The sequence below is a fragment of the Equus przewalskii genome, chromosome 8 (genome assembly GCF_037783145.1).
Source record: "Equus przewalskii isolate Varuska chromosome 8, EquPr2, whole genome shotgun sequence".
In the NCBI taxonomy this organism is placed as follows: Eukaryota; Metazoa; Chordata; class Mammalia; order Perissodactyla; family Equidae; genus Equus; species Equus przewalskii.
In genome coordinates, this window is record NC_091838.1 from 24421383 (window position 1) to 24447776 (window position 26394).

Here is a 26394-nt window from a genome sequence, read left to right on the forward strand (position 1 = left end):
TTTCTACTTTTATAATAGTTAATTATATTAATAATAAGGGTCAATTAAGAAAGGTCTAATAATAGCACTGGCTGATACCGCCAGTTAAATAGTAAATAGTTACGGCATTAGTGGTCATCCTTATCTTGTTCCTGGTTTCAGTGGGAATGCCTGTAAGGTTTTCCCATTAAGAAAATGTTGACTTGGTGACTGAGGTGTAGAAAACTTATTTTAATAAGTATATATTTATCAATTCTATTTTACTCAGTGTTTTATATCAGTGTTGAATTTTATCAAAGTTCTTTTTATATATATGAAGATAATGATTTTCTCCTTGTATCCATTTTTCTTTTTCTTTTTAAAGATTGGCATCTGAGCTAACATCTGTTGCCAATCTTCTTCTTCTTTTTATTTTTTCCTTCTTCTTCTCCCCAAAGCCCCCCAGTCCATAGTTGTGTACTCCAGTTGTGAGTGCCTCTGGTTGTGCTATGTGGGACACCGTCTCAGCATGGCCTGGTGAGCAGTGCCATGTCTGTGCTCAGGATCTGAACCAGTGAAACCCTGGGTTGCCAAAGTGGAGCACATGAACTTAACCACTTGGCCAGCCCCACTCCCCGTATCTATTAACATGAATTATTTTAACGAATTTCTAATATCGAATCGTTATTATTCCTAGAATAAATATAATGTATTTTGTTGCTAATATTTTATTTAGAATTTTTCCATTCGTTTTCATTCTTTTCTTTTTAATGATAGAATAATTTCAAGCTAAAAATTTTCTTCTGAAATGAAACTATCCCATAGAAGCTCGTATGCAGTTTTTGAAGGAATTCTGATTGTTTTCTGAAGAAATTCAATTTCTAAAATTTATTTTTTTCACAATGATCCAAGAGTTAGTTAATAGAGAATTTTTAGAAATTTCTAGATGGAAGGTCTTTTATGATTTTATTACTGTAACTCTTAATTTAATGACAAACTGATTAAAGAATATTTTTGGTGGAGGTATTACTATTTTATTTTATGGAACATATTGGTTTTTTTAACGATATAACATATGGTCAATTTTTGTGAATATTCCTATGTGCTTGAGATATATGTGTACGCATGTATGTGTGTGTGTGTGTGTATGTATAATATCTTATTGATACACTGTTCAGGTCTTCTATAATCTTTTCTTGCTTCACTTGACTTGTCTTAGACTGAAATTAGTGTGCTAAAATCCACTTTTCTTTGTTTACTCCCAGCTTTATTGAGATATACTTGGCATATAACATTGTATTAGTTTAAGATGTATGACATAATGATTTGATATAGGTATATACTGTGAAATGATTACCACAATAAATTTAGTTAATATCCATTACCTCACATAGTTATTCATTTTTTTTCTTGTGGTGAGAACTTTTAAGGTCTACTCTCTTAGCAACTTTCAAATATACAATATAGTATCTTTAACTATAGTCACCATGCTGTACACTATATCCCCAGAGCTTATTTATCTTACAACCAGAAGTTTGTTTACTTTTGACCATCCTCACCCATTTCCCCATCCCTTACCCCTGTCTCCGATAACTACCAATCTGTTCTCTGTATCTCTGAGCTTGGATATTTTTTCAGATTCCACATATAAGTTTATCTGTTTGACTTGTTTCATTTAGCATAATTCCCTGAAGGTCCATCCATATTGTCACAAATGGCAGGATCTCCTTCTTTTTTATGGGTGAATAATATTCCACTATATGTATCCAATCTTCTTTATCCATTCATTCATTGCTGGACACAGGTTGTTTCCATATTTGCTATTGTGAATAATGCTGCAATGAACATGAGAGCACAGTTATCTCATTAATATCCTGTTTTTATTTCCTTTGGATGTAAGTGGAATTGCTGGATCATATAGTAGTTCTATTTTTAATTCTTTTAGGAAACTTCAGACTGTTTTTCATAGTAGCTATACCAGTTACATATCCATCAGGAGTGCACAAGGGTTCTCTTTTCTCCACATCCTCGCCAGCACTTTTATCTCTTGTTTTTTTGTTGAGGGCCATTCTAAAACATGTGAGGTGATATCTCACTGTGATTTTGATTTGCATTTCCTTGATGATCAGTGGTGTTGAGCAGTTTTTCACGTACCTGATGGCCATTTGTATGTCTTCTTTGGAAAAATGTCTATTTGGTGTCTCTGCCCATTTTTTAATTAGGTGGTTGTTTTCTATTGAGTTGTAAGATTTCCCTGTCTATTTTGGATATTAACCCCTTATCAGATATATGATTTACAAATCCTTTTCTCATTCTATGGGTTGCCTTTTCATTTTTTTTGATAGTTTCTTTGCTTCACAGAAGTTTATTAGTTTGATGTATTAGATTGTATTGGATTAGATTAGATGTCTTAGATTATTTGATGCAATCCAACTTGTTTATTTTTGATTTTATGTCTTTTGTTTTTGGTGTGTAATCCAAAAAATCATTGCCAAAACTAATGCCAATGAGCTTACCCCTCTCTATTTTCTTCTAGGAGTTTTACAGTTTCAGGTCTTACATTCAAGTTTTAATTCATTTTGGGTTGTTTTTTTGTGCGTAGTATAAGACAGTGGTCCAGTTTCATTCTTTTGCATATGGATATTCAGTTTTCCCAGAACTTTTTATTGAAGAGACCGCCATTTCTCCATTGTATTTTCTTGGCTCCTTTGTCATGAAATAATTGACCATATATGTGTGTTTATTTCTCAGTTCTCTATTCTGTTCTGTTGATCTATGTGTCTGTTTATGCCAATACCATACTGTTTTGATTACTACAGCTTTATAATATAGTTTGAAGTCAGGAAGTGTAATGTCTCCAGCTTTGTTGTTCTTTCTCAAAATTGCTTTGGCTATTGAGAGTCTCTTGGGTTCCATATGAATTTTATGGTTTTTTAAAAATTTCTGTGAAAGATGTTATTGGAATTTTGATGGGGATTTCACTGACTCGGTCAGATGCTTTGGGTAGTAAATGTTCTGGTTACCAAATTACAATGTGTGTGGCAGGATTTTTTTCCCCCATTACCAAGCAATTCTCTGATACCTGCTGGGTGTCCTAAATTCAACTCAGTTCTGATGCTATCTATCCAGCGATACATCAGATTCCACAGGTTAAGGGCTCAGTCCCACAAGACCACCCTCCACTTAAGATGCCAATCACAAGCCCAGGTTATCACCTGTGCTTCTGACCAAGAGGCTAAAGATTACAGGTTCCAATGACCTCCTTCTTGGGTTCAATTAATTTGCTAGAACAGCTCATAGAACTCAGAGAAACATTTTACTTACCAGATTACCAGTTTATCATAAAAGGATATAACTCAGGAACAGTCAGATGGAAGAGATTCAAAGGGCAAGGTATGGGGAAAGGGCATGGAACTTCCATTCTCTCTCTGAGCATGCCATTCTCCCCAAATCTCTTTGTTCACCAACTCAAAATCTCTCTGAACCCCATCCTTTTAGGTTTTTGTGGAAGTTTCATTACACAGACATGATTTATTAAATCATTGGCCATTGAATCCAATCTCCAGCTCCTCTCCCCTCCCTGGAGGTCAGGGGTTGGGACCAAAAGTTCCAACCCTTTAATTACATGGTTGGCTTCAGTGGCAACCAGCATCTATCTTTAGGTGCTTTTCAAAAGTCACCTCATTAATATAAACCCAATTGCGGTGGAAAGGGGCTTGTTATGAATAATAAGACACTCATCTTACCTTTATGGCTCTGAAGTGTTTTCAGGAAATGAGGATAAGAAAACAAATAGAACAAAAGATGGCCCCATTGCCCTTACCGCTCAGGAAAATTCAAGGGTTTGGGGAATTGTGAGCCAGGAGAAGTGGACAAAAACCAAATATACATGAGAAATATATTTTTGTCATCTGAATAACCAAATGTATATTTCTTATGAATCACAATATCACAGATAGTATGGACATTTTAACAATATTAATTCTTCTAATCTATGAGCATGGAATATCTTTCCATTTATTTGTGTTTTCTTCAATTTCTGTCATTAATTTTTACAGTTTTCATTGTATAGATCTTTCATCTCTTTGGTTAAATTTACTTCTAAGTATTTTATTGTTTCTGATACTGTTATAAATGGAATTATTTTCTTAATTTCTCTTTCTAATACTTCATTATTTGTATATAGAAATGCAACTGATATTTGTATATTGATTTTTATCTTACAATTTTAATGAATTTGTTTATTAATTCTAACAGTTTTTCATGGAGTTTTAAGATTTTCTACATATAATATTATGTCATTTGCAAATAGAGACAGTCTTACTTGTTTGTTTCCAATTTGAATGCCTGTTATTTCTTTTTCCTGCATAACTGCTCTGGCTAGGACATCCAGTATTATACTGAATGAATGTGGCAACAATGGGCATCCTTGTCTTGTTCCTGATCTTAGAGGGAAAGCTCTCTCTTTCTTAGTATCGAAGATGATGTTAGTGTGAACTTGTCATATATGGCCTGTATTATGTTGATGTACTTTCCCTCTAGCCAGTTTTTTGAGAGATTTTATCATGAAAGGATGTTGAATTTTGTCAAATACTTTTTCTACATCTATTGGGATAATTGTATGGTTTTTATCCTTCAATTTGTAATGTGGTGTATCACATTTGATTAATTTGCAGTTTTTGAACCATCCTTGCATCCCTTGAATAAATTCCACTTGATCATGATGTATGATTCTTTTAATGTACCGTTGAATTTAGTTTGTTTTATTTTGTTGAGGATTTTTGCACATATGTTCGTCAGGTATATTGGCCTGTAATTTTCTTTTCTTGTCCTTGTCTGGTTTGCATATCAGGTTGATGCTGGCTTTGTAAAATGAGTTTGGAAGTATTTTCTCCTCTTCTACTTTTTGGAAGAGTTTAAGAAGAATTCATATTAATTTTCTCTTTTTAACGTTTTTTTGTTTTTGTTTTTTTTTTTGGTAAGGAAGATTGACCCTGAGCTAAAATCTGTCACCAATCTTCCTTTTCTTTTTTCTCCCCAAAGTCCCAGTACATAGCTGTGTATCCTAGTTGTAGGTACTTCTACTTCTTTTATGTGGGACACTACCTCAATGTGACTTGATGAGTGGTGTGTAAGTCTGTGCACAGGATCCAAACTGGTGAACCCTGGGTCGCCAAAGCAGAGTGTGAGAGCTTAACCATTAGGCCTGGCTCCTAATTCTTCTTTAAATGTTTGGTAGAATTCACCTGGTGAATTTTTCACTTGGTGAAGCTGTCTGATCCCAGAATTTTCTTTTTTGGGAGGTTTTTGTAAAATCTATTTTTTGTGGCTTTCTGTCCATTTCTTCTTTTTTTCGTCTGTCATTTCTGATTTATGAAGAAGGTTTTTGTGTTATTTTGATGGACAACTTTTAGATCTTCATTGTAATATTGGCATTTAGCTTTATGAAGTATCATTTTTATAGTGTTTATGCTTTTTGATATGAATTTCATGCTGTCAAGTTCTGTCATTATTGTTTCCAATTTTCAGTTATATTTTTTCTCATCTCTTAATTTTTTAATTTTTTAATTCTTAATTCTTTATTTTTTATTTTTATTTTTATTTATTTTTACTTTTTTAGGCATGTCCCTTATATGTAACATAGCCTTGAGTTTTGCTTTACAATCTATTTGGAAATCTGTTTATTTTAACAGATTAATTGATATAACTATTATGTCTTAATTCTGTAATGTTATTTTATTTATACTTATAGCATGTATAATCCTATACTTATTGTATTCTTTTCTCTTTTGTGATCTATTTTATTTATTCTTTAAAAAAATTTCTTTTGGTCTTTAAAAGATTTGGAATTTTATCACAGTGGTTACAGTTATATTTGCTTCTTTACTTTTCCTTCTGCTTAGTTTTCCAGTTTAAATATTATCTTTTGATAATATTTACTTATATAACAATCAATAAGCTTACTTTACTTTCTTCTAGTTTTCTCCTTTCTGCTTTCATTTTAAATTGTATTACTTTTGCTTTGTCAGAATATAAAATATTTACATATGATTTTTCTCCATTGTCTGAACTTTTTTTTTGTCTTAGAGGTTAAGTAATTAAATTCATTGGAACTTTGCAGAAGTTTCTCAGTAATCTCTTGGATGACACTTGTCCTCTAGTGGGTTTCTCAGGATAGGCTCTTGAATACAGTATTTCTCAAGATCCTGCAAGTTTGTAATTATTTTTCTATAGCCTTGACACTTGAAGAAAAGCTGGGCTGAATATAAAATCCTTGGTTCCCACTTTGTTTTACTGAGCATCTGAAGATGTTGCTGCATTCTTGTATTGTTTCATATGCACTTGCCAAGAAGTCAGTGGTCAACAGATTGACCTTCCCTGTAAATGACAATAGCTCAGCTGGATACAAAATTCATCCATTCTAACTTTGTTTTGAAGGATTTTAAAAAAAATCTTGGTCTACTGTATTCTTGCTTTATATGTATTTGCTTAGAAGTCTTGCCAACCGGGTTTTCTTCCCTCTTAAATGACTCTGCCTTTTTTCCGGGATCCTTTGAAGAATTTTTTCTCAATCTTTAAGTCTAACCGTTTTATCAGGACACATCAGTTTTCTGGAGTGTACAGTGGGACCTTTCAATATGTGGATTTAGGTCTTCTTTTATTTCCAGAAAGTTTTCTAAGATACTATTTTAGAAATGTAATTATACTCCATCAATTTCTTTTTTTCTCCAAGAATAATTATATGTACATACTGTATGTTCCTTGCTTATCTTCCATTTCTTTCACATTCTCTGTGATTCTTTCCACTTTTTAAAATCACTTTTTATTATTTTGGCTTCTTCATCATGTCCCTTATTAACTTTTTATTTAAATCTCCTCTGCTGTGGATTTCTTATAATTTAGACTTAACTGCTCTTCACTTGGAATTCTCGATAGTGCTCTCGTAGCACAACTCAGACGCATTTTAAGTATTTCCCACTCAAAATGGCACTCTCCTATTGGAAATGATTTTTTCTGTGTTCTGTCATCTCTAGGCTCCATGCTGTCATTTCCTCTTTTCTATACAGTTTCCACTTAACTGTTGCCACAGTCCTTGGTTCTGGAGCTGGGTATTATGAATTTGGATGTTTATTTTTCTATTTATAGGTAATTTTAAGGAAATTAAATTTGTCTCTTTAATTTGAAGATAATGTTTCCAAGTCTGTTGCCACGTGGCTAGATACCTCCCAACTACTCTGTTTCAGATCACTGAGGGAATAGAGTGGTTAAATATGTCTTCCATTACTACAAAGAGACAGTAATTATGATACTATCACATTGGCATGGTGACAGACATATAAATAAATGGTAGAAACTAGAGAGTCAGGAAATATACCATACACGTAAGATATATTGATTTATGTCCAAGAATGCCAATCCTTTCAATGGATAAAGAATATACTTTTTAACAAATGATTTTGGAACAAGAATAAAGAAACATTGACTTATCTCATGACATATGTGTAAATTAACTGGAAATAAATCGTAGGGCTAAATCTAACATGCAAAATGATAATAATTCTAAAATAAAATATGGGAGAAAATCTCAGCTTTGAGATAGGCAAAGACTCAGAGACATGAAGAACATTAACTGTTAAGAAAAAAATGATAAATTTGACTTCATCAAAATTAAAAGATCTGCTCTTGAAAGAATTCATTAAAATGAAAACAGAAGCCACAGAATGGGAGAAAATACCTGTAATACATATGGTTGACCAAAGACTTGAAGCCATAACTCATACAACTCAATAGTAAGAAGAAAATCAACCCAATAAACTAAGGCAAAAGATTGGAACGGTTGCTTCAAAAAAAGTGATCTAGGGGCTCACCTGTTGGCGCAGTGGTTAAGTTCACACATTCTGCCTCCGTGGCCCGGGGTTCGTCGGTTCCGAGCCCATATGTGGACCTGTGCAGCACCACTTGTCAGCCATGCTGTGGCAGGTGTCCCACGTATAAAGTAGTGGAAGATGGGCACGGATGTTAGCTCAGGGCCAGTCTTCCTCAGCAAAAAGAGGAGGATTGGCAGCAGATGTTAGCTCAGGGCTAATCTTCCTTAAAATTAAAAGAAATAAATAATAAAATAAAATAAAATTAAATTAAATTTAAAAAAACTGATCTGCAAGTGGCCAATAAGCACATGAAAAGTTCTCAACATCGATAGCCATCAGGGGAATGTATATCTAAAGCAGAGTAGATTCCACTGCTCGTAAACTAGAAAGGCTGAAATGAAAAACATTGGCAATGAAGTGTTGGCTTTTGGAAATTTTATACATTTCTGGTGCAGATGGAAACTGATACACTCACTTTGGGGAACTGGCAGTTTCTTTAATGTTAACCATATACTTACCATATGATCTAGCAATTCCACTTTTAGGTGTTCTTTGAAGAGAAATGATAATATATGTCCACATAAAAACTTGCACATGACTGTTTATAGTAGCTAAAAATTACAAACAACTCATGTCCTTAAGCTGGTGAATGGATAAACAAACTCTGATAATATCCACACAATAAGATATTACTTAGCAACAGAAAGGAACAAACTACTGATACATTCAACAACATGAGCAGATCTCAAAAATATTATTCAAAGCAAAAAAGCCACACATAAAAGTATATGTTGAATAATTCTATTTATGCGAAAATCCAGAAATGACAAATCTAATGTACAGTAACAGAAAATACATCAGTGGTTGACTAGGTCCAAGGGTGGGCTGGATTAACTGTGAAAGGGCACAAAGGAACTTTCTAGAATAATGGAATTATTCTGTATCTTATTGTGGTAATGGTAATATTTGTCAAACATCACACTTTACTTAAAATAGATTCATCTTTTTATTTTTTTAAATAGTTTTTTTTTAAAGATTTTATTTTTTTCCTTTTTCTCCCCAAAGCCCCCCGGTACATAGTTGTATATTCTTAGTTGTGGCTCATTCTAGTTGTGGCATGTGGGACGCAGCCTCAGCGTGGCTCGATGAGCTGTGCCATGTCCACGCCTGGGATTCAAACAGACGAAACACTGGGTCGCCTGCAGAGGAGCATGCGAACTTAATCACTCGGCCACGGGGCCGGTCCTAAAATAGATTCATCTTTTAAATGTGAATTATGCTGCAATGTAGTTGATAACAAATTATAAAAATGTTGAAAATGTATTTTTCAATCGTCTCTTCCTGTTTTTCATTCTTTTGAAGAGACGAAGTAGTATAGGAAATCAACTATTACAATGCTTTCCATTAATGAGATCTTTTTGCGCAATGTATTTTAAAACTGTTAGACAAAGTTCAGAAATAGTCACTTATCCTTAATATTAAAATTATTAGGAAATTTATATATTTATCATATATCATTCATGAATATTTTATCAAATAGAGACTATCTGCTTCTTGGAAACCAGCCATAGAACAAGAACAATTTCCTTTGATCTTTTTGTAGATCTACTTTGTATTGATACAATGATTATTTTCATGTATATCTTACTGAGGTACTAGTCACAATGCACCTGTTTTAAAATATACTTCCTTTTTTTCCTTTTTATGCTTTTCTAACTGTTGGCAGACATCTATCTTCTACATCAGAAAAGTAAAGTCAAAAGCCTTTCATCTCTTAGAGTGCTCTGAAACTTCGTTTTCTTATATTTCTTTCGTTCCTACAGAGTTTTGGCAGACCCAGCATGTTTTTTTTCTTGTGGAGTACAAATCATTCCGTTCTATTACTACTTCATTTGAAAATATCACCAACCTTAACCATCTGCTTCCAACTTCTAAAATCTGACCAGCAATGATCTTAAGAAAAACAGAAATTTTAACTGATGTATTCAATGACGGTTTCTTTCATAGGATTCATGTTCCTTGTTCAGTAGTCCTGAATCTTTATCCACATCTTCTGTGGAGTCAGAGTTGTGAAAGTAAATAGATGCATAAACATGGTTGTTTCCTTGTAATCTATCTGCCAAACACATTCATATTAGTCTGCTAGGGCTGCTATAACAAAACTCCACAGACTTGGTGGCCTACATGACAGAAATTTTCTTTTCCCTCACAGTTCTGGAGGCTGGAAGTCCAACAGTAAGGTACTGGCAGGGTTGGTTTCTCCAGAGACCTCTCCTTGGCTTACAGATGCCCACGTTCTTGCTGTGCCTCACACGGTCTTTCCTCTGTATGCACACATCCCTGGTGTCTTCCTGTGTGTTCAAATTTCCTCTCCTTATAACACTAATCAGATCAGCTTAGGGCACATACTAACAGCCTTGTTGTAGCTTAATTACTTCTTTAAAGGTCCTGTCTCCAAGTACAGTCATGTTCTGAGGTACTAAGTGTTACGGCTCCAACATATGAATTTTGGGGGGAGACAATTCAGCCCATAACAACACATGACTCATCATCTTCTTCCATGTAATTCTCTAGCTCCATAAGATATCAACAGACCCTATAGTAAAAACTGACTTGGCAGAATATTCTGGTAGACTCTACGAACAGCGCCCTGAGTAAATCATCTTCTTCCTTCTTAGATTTTACTTGAATGCAAGTGTACATTGATGCCAGAGATTATTCACCTTGGCAATTTAGAAACAAATCTTTTTGCACAAAGTTTGACCTACTTTGTTAACTATGTGAATAACATCAGAGGGGAAGTTCCCATCACTTTACATAAACTCATTATAGAGCTTGGACACTGTTTAAGTAGCTATCGTAATATAGTCTGGTCAGAGTCATCACAGCTGGAACTTTAAAAGGGAATTCCATCTCTGTTGTAGCTGCCTCCAGAATATGCGCCAAGTATTTTTTAAAAACATTCACCTTCTGCAGTGTAAGATTTTTGTGAGCATGTGGTTTACATTCGAGTTGATCTTTTCATCCATTTGCCCACAAGAATGGATACATTTTATTGAGCATTTCCTGAGTTCACACTGGAGAAGCATTATTATCCTCATATTTGGACAATCAAAGGGCAAAAGAAAGGACTGCACTTTTGTTAGCAGGTGAGTCCTTATTTCAGAAATGAACATAGAGTATCAGCTGATACTTATGAAAATAGAAGTTAAAATTGTGCTTCTTTTGTGTTTCCATCTTCCTACCTTATACGCTACATGTCACCATCAAAATGGGAAAAGACATTGAGAAAGTAACTGATTTAACCAGCATGAGTTGAAATTGAGAAGAAACTGTCATCACTATAATTACTGCCTTGCTGTACACAAAATGAATTATATAAGCAAAGCTGTTCCAAGGTAGTATTCCACCATCACCAAGGGCGCTTTGGGAGTTCTGCACCATTTGCCATGAATGGAAGTGTATGCCAAGCTCCTTGCTTGGAACATACTGGCCTCTACCTTTTCCTGCCCTAACTCTTTGCTTCTCACAGCACTGTAAATGTCTTGTGAAATGTGAAGTAGTCACCACATTCACAAAGATCTCAAACTAGTATCTTATATGTCAAACTTGGCCTATAGGTGGATTTTATTTTTCTCATGCAGTCTTAATTCTTTAACTTATCTTCTATAAAATCAGAAGACCTCACATAAAAATGTAGAAACTTGTGAGTTTGTTTTTTTTCTAAAATTACTGGTGTTGGTGATATTTCAGGAAGTTGAGCCCTGATTTAAAAACATGTATACATATATATATATATGCTATCCATTTAAGGGTCTTTTGTAAAATTTTATAAAATTGGCTGTCACATTACTGTTGTAGTAAGATGACAAATTTTGTAATGAAGGATAAAATGATTTGAAAATATAAACAAAATGCTGTGTTCTAGTACCTAAAATATATGAGAAACAGTTATAATTCACCTAGGTTTATCAATGTGCTTTTAAAAGCTTTGGTGATTCAAAAATTAAAACAAAGATACAGTTTCATAAGTTTCTGAAAGCTTTCCAAATTTTTCATTCATTCATTCATTCATTCAATCTTATCTCTAATCGTTAACAGATGATTGTATCTTAAGTGGGAAAGACTCTCTGATCTGTGTTTTGTGAAATAACTGCCGTCAGTGGTGTATGTATGGAAGTCTCATGTTGGCTGTATATCACTACGATTAGTAGAGAAAATACTACTTTTAAGAGCACTTAATATGCATTAGACCCACTCAATACACATATACATACATATACGCACGTACACACACCTTCAATTAGTGTTTTCATCCAGAAATTTCTATTCAGCATTTCTTGGGAAATTTATGTTTTCTCACTTCTGAATCAGGAGAAAAGTTAGCCAAGAAACTGGGAAAATGGAGAAAAGAATAATAGTTTTCATGTGAGAATTAAAGATTAACAATATACAGACAGATTTATCTGGTTGGAAGGAATCCATCAATGTCAAGTCAAAAACAAGAGCAGGAAATGCTGACACTGTGGAGTGGAAGGTTAGAGTTGACGTTTCCAGGAACCAGCACAGGAGCAGGTAGGAGCGAGGTGGTCTCCATCTGTCAGCCTACTTCTAACTAGCGCTGTATTCTAACTATGTTTGTGACCTTATCTAGCCAACAGTGAGTCATTGTGGTAAATTAAATATTGGTAAGTTTATGCACATACTTTATGCAAATCTTGTTGATGGTACTTAACAAGTTTTGGAAGCAAAATGGGTCCTTCAATGGGCAATTTTAACACCTGCCCTTGATAGGAGGTCTGAATGTTATGTTATTCAGATACTATCTAATAATGTCCAAGGCAATTTGCCTTTATTTGAATATTTGCTATAGGTGACAATTCTTTGTAAATGCCATTAAACTGAACATTTCTTATTTACTGAAAAATGGTTTAAAGATATTTATAATAATAAGGAAAGAGAATGAAGAACACTGGAAGTGTTTTACGACTAACATAAGATTTCAGGAATTCCTGATACTTCCCAGGAATTTTGACTTCTTGTTTCTAAATTCTGAAGATTAATATCTGTTGGGAATTTGGAAACACCATCTTCCACTAATTTGAGGAATTGTCTAGAGTCAAAATTTCTAATGTTAAAGCACGTTTTCTGTCACTTTTTTGGAGGCTATAATAGTCTAATTTGGCAAATATGGAAATTGTGGAATTATTTTTTGCTGGGGTAAAACAAGAAAGTACTTTAAATGCTCAACTTATGTATGTATGTGTGTGTGTGTGTGAGTAGGATATTAAAGGGCTAGTTAGTTTTGGGTAAAACAGAAACAAAGGGAATTGCTAATAATTTTGAAACAATCTAGTATACTTTATTTCCAGATAAAGTGAATTAATCTGCATTTAATGCAATGCATTACTTATTCACATTTTATTTAATGATAAATGAAAGACCTTTTAAAATTTAGCTTGACCTTCCTCTTCTATGCTATTTACTTAGCAAGGGAAAGCGATGCTATGAATATTGAGATCTGTAGCAAAGATCGCTAAAATCACCCACAAGTATAGACTTAAAGGACTTTAAAAACCTGATTGTTCACACACTTGTAATGATGACTCATATCTTATAAAACTGCTTTGAAAACCCACAGATCTTTCTGTACTTAAAAAATGTAAATGGATTTTTTGCCCATGGGGAGATTAATAAATTCACTAAGGTAAAAAAATGAATTCCATCTTCCCCAGTAAGAAAATTGCTCAAAGATTAATTTAGCCTGTTTAATTCAGCTCTCAAATGTTTTTCGCAGCTCTAAAATATTTTTCTACCTTCCTTGCACCTGGGGCATCCATTTGATTATTTTTACTCTTGATTTTAATGTGTCTACTTTCTTCTATATCAAGCTATTTTCATTTTCATTCATTTCACTTTACCCTTGGCTTCGCTTTCATTTTTTTTAGAAGATTATTGCTATTCGTATTTTGCTGGTGATCTCTTCTTACATTATTTTGGGCTCAAAGCTGGAAGGAATTTGTAAGAGATATCATATTCTTCCCTCCTCTTTCCAGTCTCAGTTCTTTCCCTCCCTTATACGTAAATATGTCATCCGTGTTGATAAATGTGTGGTTTGTTCAATACTTGACATAGTGTTTTTTCAAGGAAGCTAACATTTTAAGCTGAGAGAGTGCATGACAAACCTCTAGTAACAACCTCCAGACTTGCAAGATCCTACAGTATCTACCAAAAGGGAAAACTGCCTGAGTCAAATTCCACATTCCTTATGTATGTTTTGTCTTTATCAAAAAGTACAGTTGACTGTCACTTATTTTTTCACTGCCTGTTTTAAACAGCATTGTGGTTTCTCTGTGGCTGTTATTACTCCTGAGGTCAACACTTGGTGATTTACCTCTGATATAATCATCTTTATCCTACAAAATACAATGTGCTATATAAAAGTAAGATGATTCTCTTATTATTTATTACACTTTATCTTTTTCCCCTGATATTACTCTGACTAGATTTCCTTGTAAAATAGGCCAGATTTTATTGTTTAGTTTTTACTTGATATCAAAATTCATTTGCTTTCTTTATGTCCTTCTTTATTATATTTTGTAAATGATGAACGATTTCATTTTGACTTGAAATAATACACATTCTTAAAAACAAAGAGACCTAGTATCTTTTCTGCTTAAAGGGATCATTCTTAATGGAAATATTTATTTTTGTGAGAGTAACGCTAGAATTTTGTGCAAATAAAACCTGTATGGTGCCTGGGCGTTTTGCTTTAGTCATTTTATTTAACTGAAGAAAGCATACCAATATCTCAAAAATTTTTAACTTTAGAGAATTGCTTAAATGTTTAACAAAATTTTGTGAAATATGAAAACTGAAGTTAAGGGCACTGTTATGTGTCTCCTCGGTTCTCCAGTTGAGACATGAAAAATGTCCAATGGGACTTTCAACCCCAGATCTGTGAACTTACAAAACTGCTATGAGGTGAAGACAGTGATTAAGTTCCAGTCCAGTGAATCATTGCTTCAAGGTGTTTCTCCTCTGCAAATTCCACACTTGATTAATTCCTGGGGCGGGGGTGAGGGACAGATCATTAATGACTACAAAAGTACACACGGGGAGGCGGAGTAGCAGCATCTTCATCTCTCCTAAGTGGCATTTGACTGCTGTTCGTTACCAGTGGGGGATGCTCAGCAATGATGACACATCCTTAGGCCAGATGCTTCTGTTTATTGGGCACAGAATCTGATTTTGCTTCCCCTAATGAAAAATGAATTCAAAGAGAAAGAAGATACCATTTCAATAAGACTAGGGAAAAGATGCGACCTATAAACTGTCTACAGAGTACAGAATAAGTGAAATGTTATGACAGGGAAAAATATGTGTTGGTAACATAGCTTGACTCATATTTCAAGAGCAAAATTGAAACCATACTTCTGCAGGGTACAGACAGTGACAATTGGAAAGGTGCTCTGAAATGCTGCTATTTCAGAACGTGTCATGCCGACCTTCCTCTACCCAATCACTTTCAAGTGTAGGACAAATATATTTTAGGAGGAAGAAGCAATTTTAGTCCTAAGTTCTGGGATGGAGGCCTGGGAAGGGGAAGGGATGAAGAAGAAGGTAGAATATTAAAAGGAGTTTCTCTTTTAAACAACATTAATCTTATATTAATAAAACAATACACAAAAAAACAGGGCTAAAGTCCAATGGTTACATGAAGGAGCGAGTATCATAAGATCTGATTATTGGACAAGATGGTAGAGTATATATGGCTAAATTAGTCCTGATCTTTATACCATCTGGTACTTTATATACCTTAAAAAAGAAGCAGATTATTTTGAATCAAAGTCTATATAAGTTTTTATCTTAATCTCAGGGTTAAATACATTCCCAGAGAATTAAACATCTAAGCAAAAATGAGGGTAACGAATAATGTCTAATCTAGATTTTTCTTTCATTTTTGATTTTTTAATTTCCTTTTAATTTTTGCTTTTCATTAAATCTAAAAGTAATGGTAAAAAAAAAGTATGACAAAATATTCGCTTTTCAGGTAAAAGTGCCTGAAAGCTGTGTGCAGTGATAATTTCTTATGATGTAATTTCCGGTTAATGAACCTCGGATAGGAATTTAAGTTCTCAGATGATGAGTGAACCTTGAATGGGCTCAGGGATACAGCTCACCTATTCCCCCACAAATTTAGAGTTTTGTATGGAGTGAGTGTTAAATAACTTTCACAATTCTTCTCTGAAGCAGGGCTGTGGAGCTCCTTTTTGATTCAAAGGAGCCAGGTAAACACAGTATCCCTTATTTACCCTGAACTCACAGTGCTCTAGGAGGCTCACTTCAAAGACTTTCTGTGCTGCACACCCCGCACCTGTGCTGCTGGAATGTGCTGGCTCACATCAGGGGCACAATGAGGGCATTGTTCAATGAATGAATGAATGAATGAAACACTTCCTCCACTCCCTTTGCAAAACTTTCTTCCGTGTTTCATTAACTCCTAGTTTTCCATCTAACTCTCTGGCTGCTCCTTCCCAGTCTTCTGTATGTGTGTGTGTGTGTGTGGGTGGGTATGTGTGTGCTGTGTATACACCCACGTACGACTGTGTTTCCTCCTTGTTCACTTGCCCATTAAATGTCTTTATTCTTTTAGTTCAATTTTCTTCTCTTCTGGGTCTATACTCCCTATGTAGGGAGCTTACCCAGAGGCCTATTATCTTGGTTTCACATACCAGGTATTCTTGTGACATCGGAATGCATTTCTCCTTTTCAGGGCTCTAGAACCACACATCTACCTGCCCAGTGGATATTTCCACTTAAAGTTTCATGGTAAATCACCCTATTCATAATTCAAACAAATGTCTTCATTTTTCACATTTGTTCCTCCTTTCATCCACTCCCCAGAACCAAAATGATTATCTCAAGATCCTAGACTATTTCTTTCCTACTTACCCAATCTGACACCAAGTCCTGAAATCTATTCGCTTGATATTTTCATATTCATCTGTTCCTTGTCTTTCTCCTTGACACTATGTTTTTCTCTATCTTAATGACTTTCCACTTACATTGCCACAACAACATCCCAACTGCTCCCAGCCTCCATTCTTACCCTCTTCCTTCCATCTTCCATGTTGCTGTCAGAGGCATCTTCTGAAAATCCAATGTGATCATGTCAACCCTCTACTCAAATCTCTTTATTACTTTCCTCTAAGATTTCAAAGTGGGACTTAAACTCTTTAGTTTAGTATACAAGGTCTTCCACAAATTGACCTATCCTCACCTTTCCAGCCGCACTTTCCCCCATGGTGCCATAGGCTTCTGTAATATACACATAACTACTTGTTATTAAGAAGTTCTATCTCTTTTGTGTTTCCATGTCTTCATTCTTCCTTATACTTCCGCCTGAAATATATGCCTGAATCCCTTGTCTTCCCTCTGCCTACCACCCTACTGTTTCTTCTCTTTAAGTGTGGTCAGTGTCACCCCCTGGAAAACATTTCCTTCTCCTCAATGCGACTTTGATCTGTGTGATTTATATTCTCCCCTTTTCCTGTCATGTCTTCTAAAAGCATAACACTTACCACATTGTGGTCATTTTCCCCACCTTTAACTCTTTGAAAACAAGTAATCTCTATTCAACTTTTATGCCCAGAACCTACTATAGGGTCTGACAAATAATGGACACTCATCAATGTTTGCTGAATGGATAAATGCACAAATTCGTAGGTGGTACTCTGGGATTTAATTATGACCTGGACCTGAAGAAAAACATGATTCTGTTAATGGACAATTTGGCTCTGACATATTGTGATTTTTCACACATCATTCCAGATATTTGGATTTCAATGATAAGATTAAAAGTATGCTATTAATGTGCCATGATAGTAGAGTAGGGTTATTATTTTGGATTTAATGTATCAAGTTTAGTGATTGTTTTCATTAGTCTCTGGGTTTTATGTTCATGTGAAACTTGGACTAAACCGAGCTGCTTGAGTTTCATTATGAAACTAAAGCTTGTATCTCCTCATATTAAAACCTCAATTTAAAACTCAGCACTTTCAGGGGATCATTTCATAAAAATGTCAATTCTTGCAGTTTTGGAATTGAGTGACAGCCAAAAGTTTTAGCAAAACATCTGAGCAAAATTACTCACCAGTACTTCACAAATGGTGAATAAAACAAAGCAAGAGAGAAAAGTAGAAATTCCCGTTACTATTTTAACTATAAATTAAATGTGTTTTAGACAAAAATTGTGATCTCAAGAAAATTTCTTCTGATCTTAAAACATTCACAGGGTCATCTAAAATTTGTGACCCACCTCTCACATTCTTATTCTTCATTCCCTTCAACTTTTCAGAGAATATCTGACCCTGACACTAGGTTTCCAGAACATTCTCATCTATTTGTGATTTCTTTTCTTTAAAAGAAAAAGTTATTTGAAATTACTTGGAGCCAATTTACTTGAGAAAAATAAGAAAATTGCTTAACCTCCCAGTGTCTCATTTCTTACTCATTGGCACTCTGATGGGAGAGTTTATATTCTGTTTAAGGTGCACATCCTATTTAGGTTATTTCGAGCTAAAAAGTGTACTGATTATGAAACAGAAAGCATGAATGCAAAAGGCAACTTTATCATTGGGCTGAATTCTTAATATCCAGAGTATTTCATCTGCCAAATTTCAATGTGAAAATTTTATAAGATTCTTACATTTGATCTCCCATTAAACATATCTACAGCTTTAATGTCATTTATAAGTTCTGTGTTACCGTGACTTATAATTTATGTGAAAAGATTTTAAACTGAATTAATTTAGTCTTCTGACGCATTTTGACTTGTTCTAATACCTTCTTTCTGATTGCTTACTAGCTTTTTGTATCCTGTAACAAGTGTGTATTATTTGATATAAGGTCAATCTCCTTATGGGGTATGTATTACAGTGTTTCTCTAGTGTTACTTAGTTCATTCATTAACTTTTGTTGGCACCTGAGGCAATGTTGATCTGTATAACAGACTAGAAAAGAAGCAATATGAATGTTTTCAAGGAAACACAATGTATGCTATATTACATTTAAAAGTCACTATCTGCATTCTATGTAATCTTTAATTAAAACAATATATGCATGATAATTTTCCTATAAAGAACATACATGGGCATCTGATTAGATTTTGTCTAATTTCCATGAAATCACCTGTTTTAGTTGGGATACAGAAACCATACCAATAATTTGAAATGATAAAATGTAGTATAAAGGAGGACTGACTTCCAACATGACATTGTGAGATGCTCTGTGTATCTCATCCCCATTGAAACTGGTGACAAGTATTTTTTAGAAGATAAAAACAATTTGAAATCTCTGGAAATGGTCTTCGGGGTGTACAAATGAAGAAATATCTACTCAAGAAAATCTATAAAAATTCCATGAGAAAAGTAAGAGTCTGTGGTATTTCAAACAAGACCTCTCCCTGCATCCCGTCTCCCAGCAGCTGGGAAACCAGACTCCCTCTTCCTTCAGTTCCCAGTAGGTGGAGCTCCCTGTGGGAGAAGCGTGATGTCAACATTTCCTATGTTGCCACCAACTGCCTATTCCACAATTATCCTTGCCCTGGCTTGTGAAACAGTGGTTCCACACTAGAAAAAGTAAGCCAAGAAGACCTTAGGCTGTTGCCCATCCTCCTTCACCAAACACTCAGCTCCTGGGGGGGACGGGTGTCACTTTGAAAGAAGCTAGCCATTGTTCCACACCCAGCTCCAGATCCCTAGCTCAGAGATTTTGTCTGGAGTGAGAAGCAGGCTGTAAGATCGAGAACACCTAAAGTTTTTCCATAGAAACTAATTTCATTTGCAACAGAGCATGGGAAAGTTCAAACCTGAGGGTGCTCTCAAAAACACTGGAGATTGTGTTAGGGAAAAATTGGAAGAAGAGCCAAGATACAGACTGAACTGTAGATCAGCTAATTTGGGTGGGGATACAGACTTCACTAAAATAACCCAGTCAGTCACTGAAAAAATAAACCAATGAATAACAGTTACAAGGCCAAAGGTGAGAGGGAACCAGTACCCAAAGTTGCTACAATGTATTATCAAAAATGTCCACTTTCTAAAAAAATGAGACATGCAAATAAATGGGAAAGTATAATTCATACACCAGGAAAAATTCAAACAGCAGAAATTGTCTGTGAGAATAACCAGATGTGGGATTTAACAGAAAAGGACCGCAATAGATCCATTATAAATATGTTCAAAAAAATCAAAGGGAACTTTGATTAAAGAAGTAATGGAAGGTATGATGACAATGTTGTATCAAATAAAGAATGTCAATAAAGAGATAGAAATTATAAAAAATAAACCAAATGGGAATTTTGGAGTTGAAAAGCACAATAATTGAAAAGAAAAGTTCACTACAAGGGCTCAGTAGTAGATTTCAATAGTCAGATGGAAGAAATATCAAGCTTGAAAAAAGGTTAATAGATGCAGTCTGAAAAAGAGAGGAGAAAAAAGAATGAAGAAAAATGCGGAGATCTTCATAGAAAGGTGGGATACTGTTAAATACACCAAAAACATGTAATGGGAGTACCAGAAAGAGAGGTAAGAGTGAAAAAGAGTAGAAAAATATTAGGAGGAATAACAACTGAAAACTACCCAAATTTATTAAAAGACACTTACACATCCATGAAGTTCAACAAATTGCAAGTAGGATAAACACAGAGATCCACAAACAAACATATCATAGTAAAAATGCCAGAGTCAAAGACCAGGAGAAAATCTTGAAAGCAGTGAGAGAAAAATGACTTGTCACTTACAAGGGAACCCCAATAAGATAATAGCTGACTTCTCATCAGAAGAGTAGTGGGATTACATACTCAAAATGCTCAAAGATAAAAAACTGTCAATCAAGATTACTATATTCAGCAAAGCTATCTTTCAAAAGTGAAATAAAGACATTTCCAGATAAACAAAAATGGAGAGAATGTGTTACCAGCAGATACGCTTTATAAGAAATACTAAAAGAACTTCTTCAGACTAAAAGCATGTGACCACAGATGATAAATTGAATCCACACACACAAAAATAAAGAGCACGTATAAAGTAATTGTGTAATTATAAAAGAGTAGAAATGCATATTTTTTCTCATTCCTTCTCTGATTTAAAGAATAATCATATAAAATAATATTTATATAATGTATTGTTAGGCCTATAACATATAGAAAAGTAATATATTTGTAATATAGTTACCAATAACTGAATAAAGGAAATAGGTGGAAGCAAAACTGCTTAGGGCCAAGGAAATGAGTAGAGGTGGTAAACTAATTATAACAAAGCATTATTGAGCTTGTAACATTAAAATAGATGTAACATGTATAACAATATTATTACAAAGAGAGGGGAAGGGAATATAGGAGTAACATTTTTATATTACATATCTTCTATATTATACATATATACGTTTTTAATAATAGAGCACCAAAATATATGAAACACATACTGATAGGGAAAAAGGATATCCCCACTTTTTCCCTATCACAAACTGATAGGGAAAAAGGCTTCACCACTGAATTCTACCAAACATTTAAATGATAATTAATGCCAATTCTTTATGTTCTACTGCAAAAAAATAGAATAGGAAGGAGCACTTGTCAACTCATTTTATGATGCCAATATTACTCTGATACTGATTTCGACCCTGATATCAGTTTCCCCACATTAAACCCAGTATATATGGGGTTAAAAGCAAAACACTCATTCCCTGCTTACTCTCTGGCTTCCTGGCTCCAGAATCCACTATCCTCCATGGAGACAGACACCGTCGAGGACAAGCACCTGGACTGTCTCCTCCCACAAAGAGATACGGGCTGGTGGGAAAGCTGCAGACCAGCAAGGTAATGAGCTCCCTCCTATCTGCAAGTGTCTCAAGGCCAAAGACAGGCTGGTGGGAAAGCTCTGACGAGCAAGGCCATATGCTCCCCCTCCCCTACCTAAAGCCCCAAATAAAAACCCTTCCTTTTAGCTTTTTGGGGAGTTTGGGATTTGAGCGTTAGCTGCCCTCTCTCCTTGCTCAGTGCTGTGCAAAAATAAAATTCCTACTTTCTTCCACCACACCTGGTGTCAGAGATTGGCTTGCTGCGCAATGGGTGAGCGAACTCACTTTGGGTTTGGTAACAATACAAAGCCAAAGTCATCACAAGAAAAGAAAACAATAGTTAATATCTCTGTGAAAATGGATGTCGAAGTCTCAACAAAATATTGTTAAACTGAATCCACTAACATATACATAAAAAGAATTATACTCCCTAATCAAGTGGGATTTATCTCAGGAATGCAAGGTTGATTTAACATCTGAAAATTAATTAAAGTATTGTAACATATCAGTAGAATAAAAAACAAAAATTATATGATTATTGCAATAGACAAAGAAACAGCATTCAACAAAATCCATCCAACACCCTTTAGAAGAGAACTTCCTCAACCTGATAAAGAGTATCTGTGAAAAACCCACAGCTAATATCATACTTAATGCTGAAAGACTGGATGCTTTTCCTCTAAAATCAGGAACAAAACAAGAATGGCGAGACAGGCGAAGCTTATGCAGAGTAATTGGCTCAAAATCACACAGGCTGGAAGTGGGAGACCAGGGATGTGACCCTAGACAGTCTTAAAGTCCAAATTCTTAACTACTAGGGAATATGGTTGAGTCTACATACATATATTTAGCTCTCACATTCAAATCTATTTGCTTGGGAAAAATAAATAAATTCAAATGTACCTACCTACCCATCTATATAAATACAAAATATTAGCAAAATAAAATAAGAAAAACATAGCAATTTAAAGAATTCTGCCAGCCAACGCATGTAGTGACAATAAAATAGGAGCCATGACTGTGGTTTCCTCAGTAAGTCTATGTGGCCATGTGCTTCTCATGGTAGAGCACCCATCCGGTGGTGAGTCTAGTAATTCTAGTTTAGGGATAAGTTTTCATCTTACAAATTATCCTGAAAAGAAGCTAACTTCTTCAGCTCACACATATAGAGAGCAATCAAGGTCATTTGAACATGTAAGACTTTCACTTTATGCACTACTTATTTCTGAGACGTGTTGTGCTTAGGCATACACACATTTTTGCAATGTAGAAATATACAAGTTTGATGATGTAACATATTGCTCTGTGTGTAGAGATAGGTCATATCTATTAAGGCTAACGTCTTCTGTAGAAAAGAGCAATTAGCAAAATCACAAATTTAAATACTCTTTAATATCTATTATAAAAGATAGTTATTTATCAGCTCAAGGAAGACATTATACATTGACTACAGATGATAATAGGTGAATATTGATCTAGTCTGAATGTCTACTCCAGAATGCCAGGAAGTAAAATTTAAACACTACCATGTATTGACAGGCACTAATGAATGCAATGAAGGCATGAGATCTTAGTTAAAACGGAGAAAAGCTTACACTGACAAAACAAGTAATTTCTCTTGGTTGGGAACAAAATCGATGTTTAATCTTTAGCTACTGCCTATTTCATAATAGAAATTTGCATTTTATTCGTGCAGTGGTTAGAATAATTTATATCAAAATTAATTGTAGTTTAATAATAAAGATTTACATTTTTGTGCTATCATATCTATAGCAATCCCAACAAAAATCAATGACTTACAGTTATTTACTCTCCCTATCTTTAAATAAATGGTTATCAAAAAATTTTAAAATAAGCATTTTAGTGAGCAGTAGTAGGTAAGAAAAAAAAAACTCTTGTGAGAGAAAAGTGAAGTAATAGATGATGAGAGGGACAGAAATAATACTTTGTGAGTTCTTATTCTCTGCTGGAGACAGGCGTTGTCCTATTTAAATCTTGAGAACTGGCCCACCTGGGCATTGCTTACCAGATGCAGAACTTGATCACAAAGAAGTTTAAGACCATTTTCAAGATCACATAGCTAGTTAGGGGCAGAGACAAGGTTTGAACACGAGTCTATCTGCCCCCAAAGCCTATGTTTTCTCTGCTATAAACCACTCTTTCTGAGAAGAATCTTTTATTTAACTCCATAAGCTCAATATCATCATCATGAGGTTTTTTTCTAAAGCAAGTATTTTAAGAAGAATCAAAATGTTATTAGAAGGACAGTCTGAAATTTAAGAAAAAATCATTCTGAGCAAATCTAATAGTAAAGATGTTTCAAAATCCAAGAAATATTTTCCATATGTACAGATAATGCTGCTACCGCTGCTGCTAAATATTAAGAGTAATGATAAGTTTTAAAAATCAGTAAAAGAGACACTGAAAGTGTAGGACATAAAAATGTTTACAATAAAAGGTTGGAAAAGCACATATGAGGGAAATAGTAGTGAAAAGAAAGCTGATATAGATATATTAATGTCACACAAAATAATCTTCAAGACAAAAGACATTATTAGGGATAGAGCGTATTATATATATAATTATATTTAATGCAACGCACCAAGATGATAGAATAATCCTAAACTTGTATGTATTTGACAAAGCAAACTCAAAATATATAAAACATAATTAATATCATGAAATACAAGGAAAAACAGATAAACTGTTCCAGATTAAAATAAACTAAAGGCACGTGAAATTAATATAATGCGTGACCACGGGTTTGACCCTATATCAAGAGAAAAAAGCAACATTGTTGCAAAGGACATCATTGGACAATCAGTGAAATTCAAATATGGATTCTGCACTCCTTATTTCCTGAATTTGATTATATTACTGTGGTGATGTAAGAGATTATATTTGTTTCTAAGAAACACATGCTGAAATATTTAGGATAAAGAGGCATGATGTCTGTAATTAATTTTTAAGTGGTTAATATACACATACACACAGGGTGGGACAGAGAGGGAGGGATAGATGAAGAGAAATAACGTAAATATGGCAAATCTTTTTCTAAAAATAGCATATCTAGGGCCAACCCCAGTGGCCTAGTGGTTAGGTTTGGTATGCTCTGCTTCAGCTGCCTGGGGTCAGTTCCTGGGTGTAGATCTACACCACTGGTCGTCAGTGACCATGCTGCAGTGGTGGCTCGCATGCAAAACAGCGGAAGATTGGCAACAGATGTTAACTCAGGGTGAATCTTCCTCAGCAAAAAAAAAAAGTATATCTAGATTGTAGTGGATTGAATAGTGTCCTCCAAAAAATTATGTCCAAGTCCTCACACCCAGTACCTGTGAATGTGACCTTATTAGAAATTGAATCTTTGTAGATATAAATAAGTATCTTGAGATGAGAACATTCTTGATTTAGGGTGGGCCCTAAATGACTGATGTTCTTATAAGAGAGAATAAAGGGAGATGAGACACAAAGACACAAGGGAGAAGGCCACATGAAGATCCGTGTGAAGAAGGTGGAGACAGTTTTTTTTTTTTCATTCAGCATACTTCCCTTGAAATCAGTCCATGGTGATTGTGTGTTAATAGTTTGTTTCTGTTTATTACTGAGTAGTATACTCTGTGAAGAGGATAAAAACCTACAGACTGGGAGAAAATATTTTCCAGCCGCATTTGCAAAAAAGGGCTTACATAAAGAATAAAGAATTCTCAAAACTCAACAGTAAAAAATTCAAACGAAAAATGCAATTGGAAAATCCAAAAGGCATGAATAGACATTTCACCAAAGTGGATATATAGATGGCAAATAAACTCATGAAAAGGTATTGGGCATCGTTTACCCTTAGGGAAAGGTGAATTAAACCTGCAAATACCTGTTAGAATCACTTATGCATTGCAGGTACAGCCAGCCTGGGTGAACTGTCCCCCTTCCCACTGCCTCACTCTTGGTATGCCATCGTTCCCACGTTACAAGCAGTTATTGTCAGGTATTATATTTCCATTTTTATATCATCAAAATGAGACATTATAATTATTATTAGTTTATACATTCATTATATTTTTATATTTGGTCAATTGTTTACCAAGTATTTTATCGTTTTTCTTTCATCTCTGTCATTCTGTTTGAGTTTTATTTCCTTCTTGAAGTACATCCTTTAGAATATTTATTTGTGAGGGCTTGTTGGTGATAAACTCTCTCAATTTCTGTGTAAAATGTCTTTAACTATCATTCTCAAATGATAGTTTAGCTGGTTGATTTTATTTTGGCGGTTTTTTTCTCAGCATTTTGAAGTTGTTATTTCACTGACTCCCACGTTCTACTGTTTCTCTTGAAGATACAACACTCTGTCGAAGTGGCGTTCCTTTCAATGTAAACTGTCTTTTAATCAGGGCTGCTTGCATGCTCCTCTTTCTGTCTGGGGTTCTACACTTCCACTACGATCTCTCCAGAGTGAGGTTTTCTTTTATGCATGGACTTTCTTTGGAGTTTCAGAACCTAATTATTCATCTTCTTAATTCAAATACTCTTTTTCCTTATTATCACTATTCAGCTTTTCTGGAACTCCAATGATTTGTATGTTATATCGTCTCACTCTATCCTCCGGGATAGAATCTCTTTTTAGTAGTGCTTATTTCTTTGCCCCCTTGTGCTACATTCTGGGAAATTTTCAGTTTGATTTTCTGCCTCACTAATTCTTTTAGGGGTAATT

The 26394-nt window shown here is 34.6% G+C and overlaps 2 long non-coding RNA genes across 2 annotated transcripts in view; one reads left to right on the plus strand and one right to left on the minus strand.

Annotated features, from left to right (window-relative positions):
- LOC139085050 (uncharacterized) overlaps nt 1–8240 on the minus strand; it is a 70187-nt gene extending 61947 nt beyond the window's left edge. The window contains exon 1 of the long non-coding RNA XR_011543041.1: nt 7827–8240. This is a non-coding gene — a long non-coding RNA (uncharacterized lncRNA). The remainder of the gene's footprint in view (nt 1–7826) is intronic.
- Nucleotides 1–26394, plus strand: part of LOC139085049 (uncharacterized) — a 198571-nt gene that overhangs the window by 31152 nt on the left and 141025 nt on the right. The gene's annotated exons all lie outside the window — the stretch shown is intronic.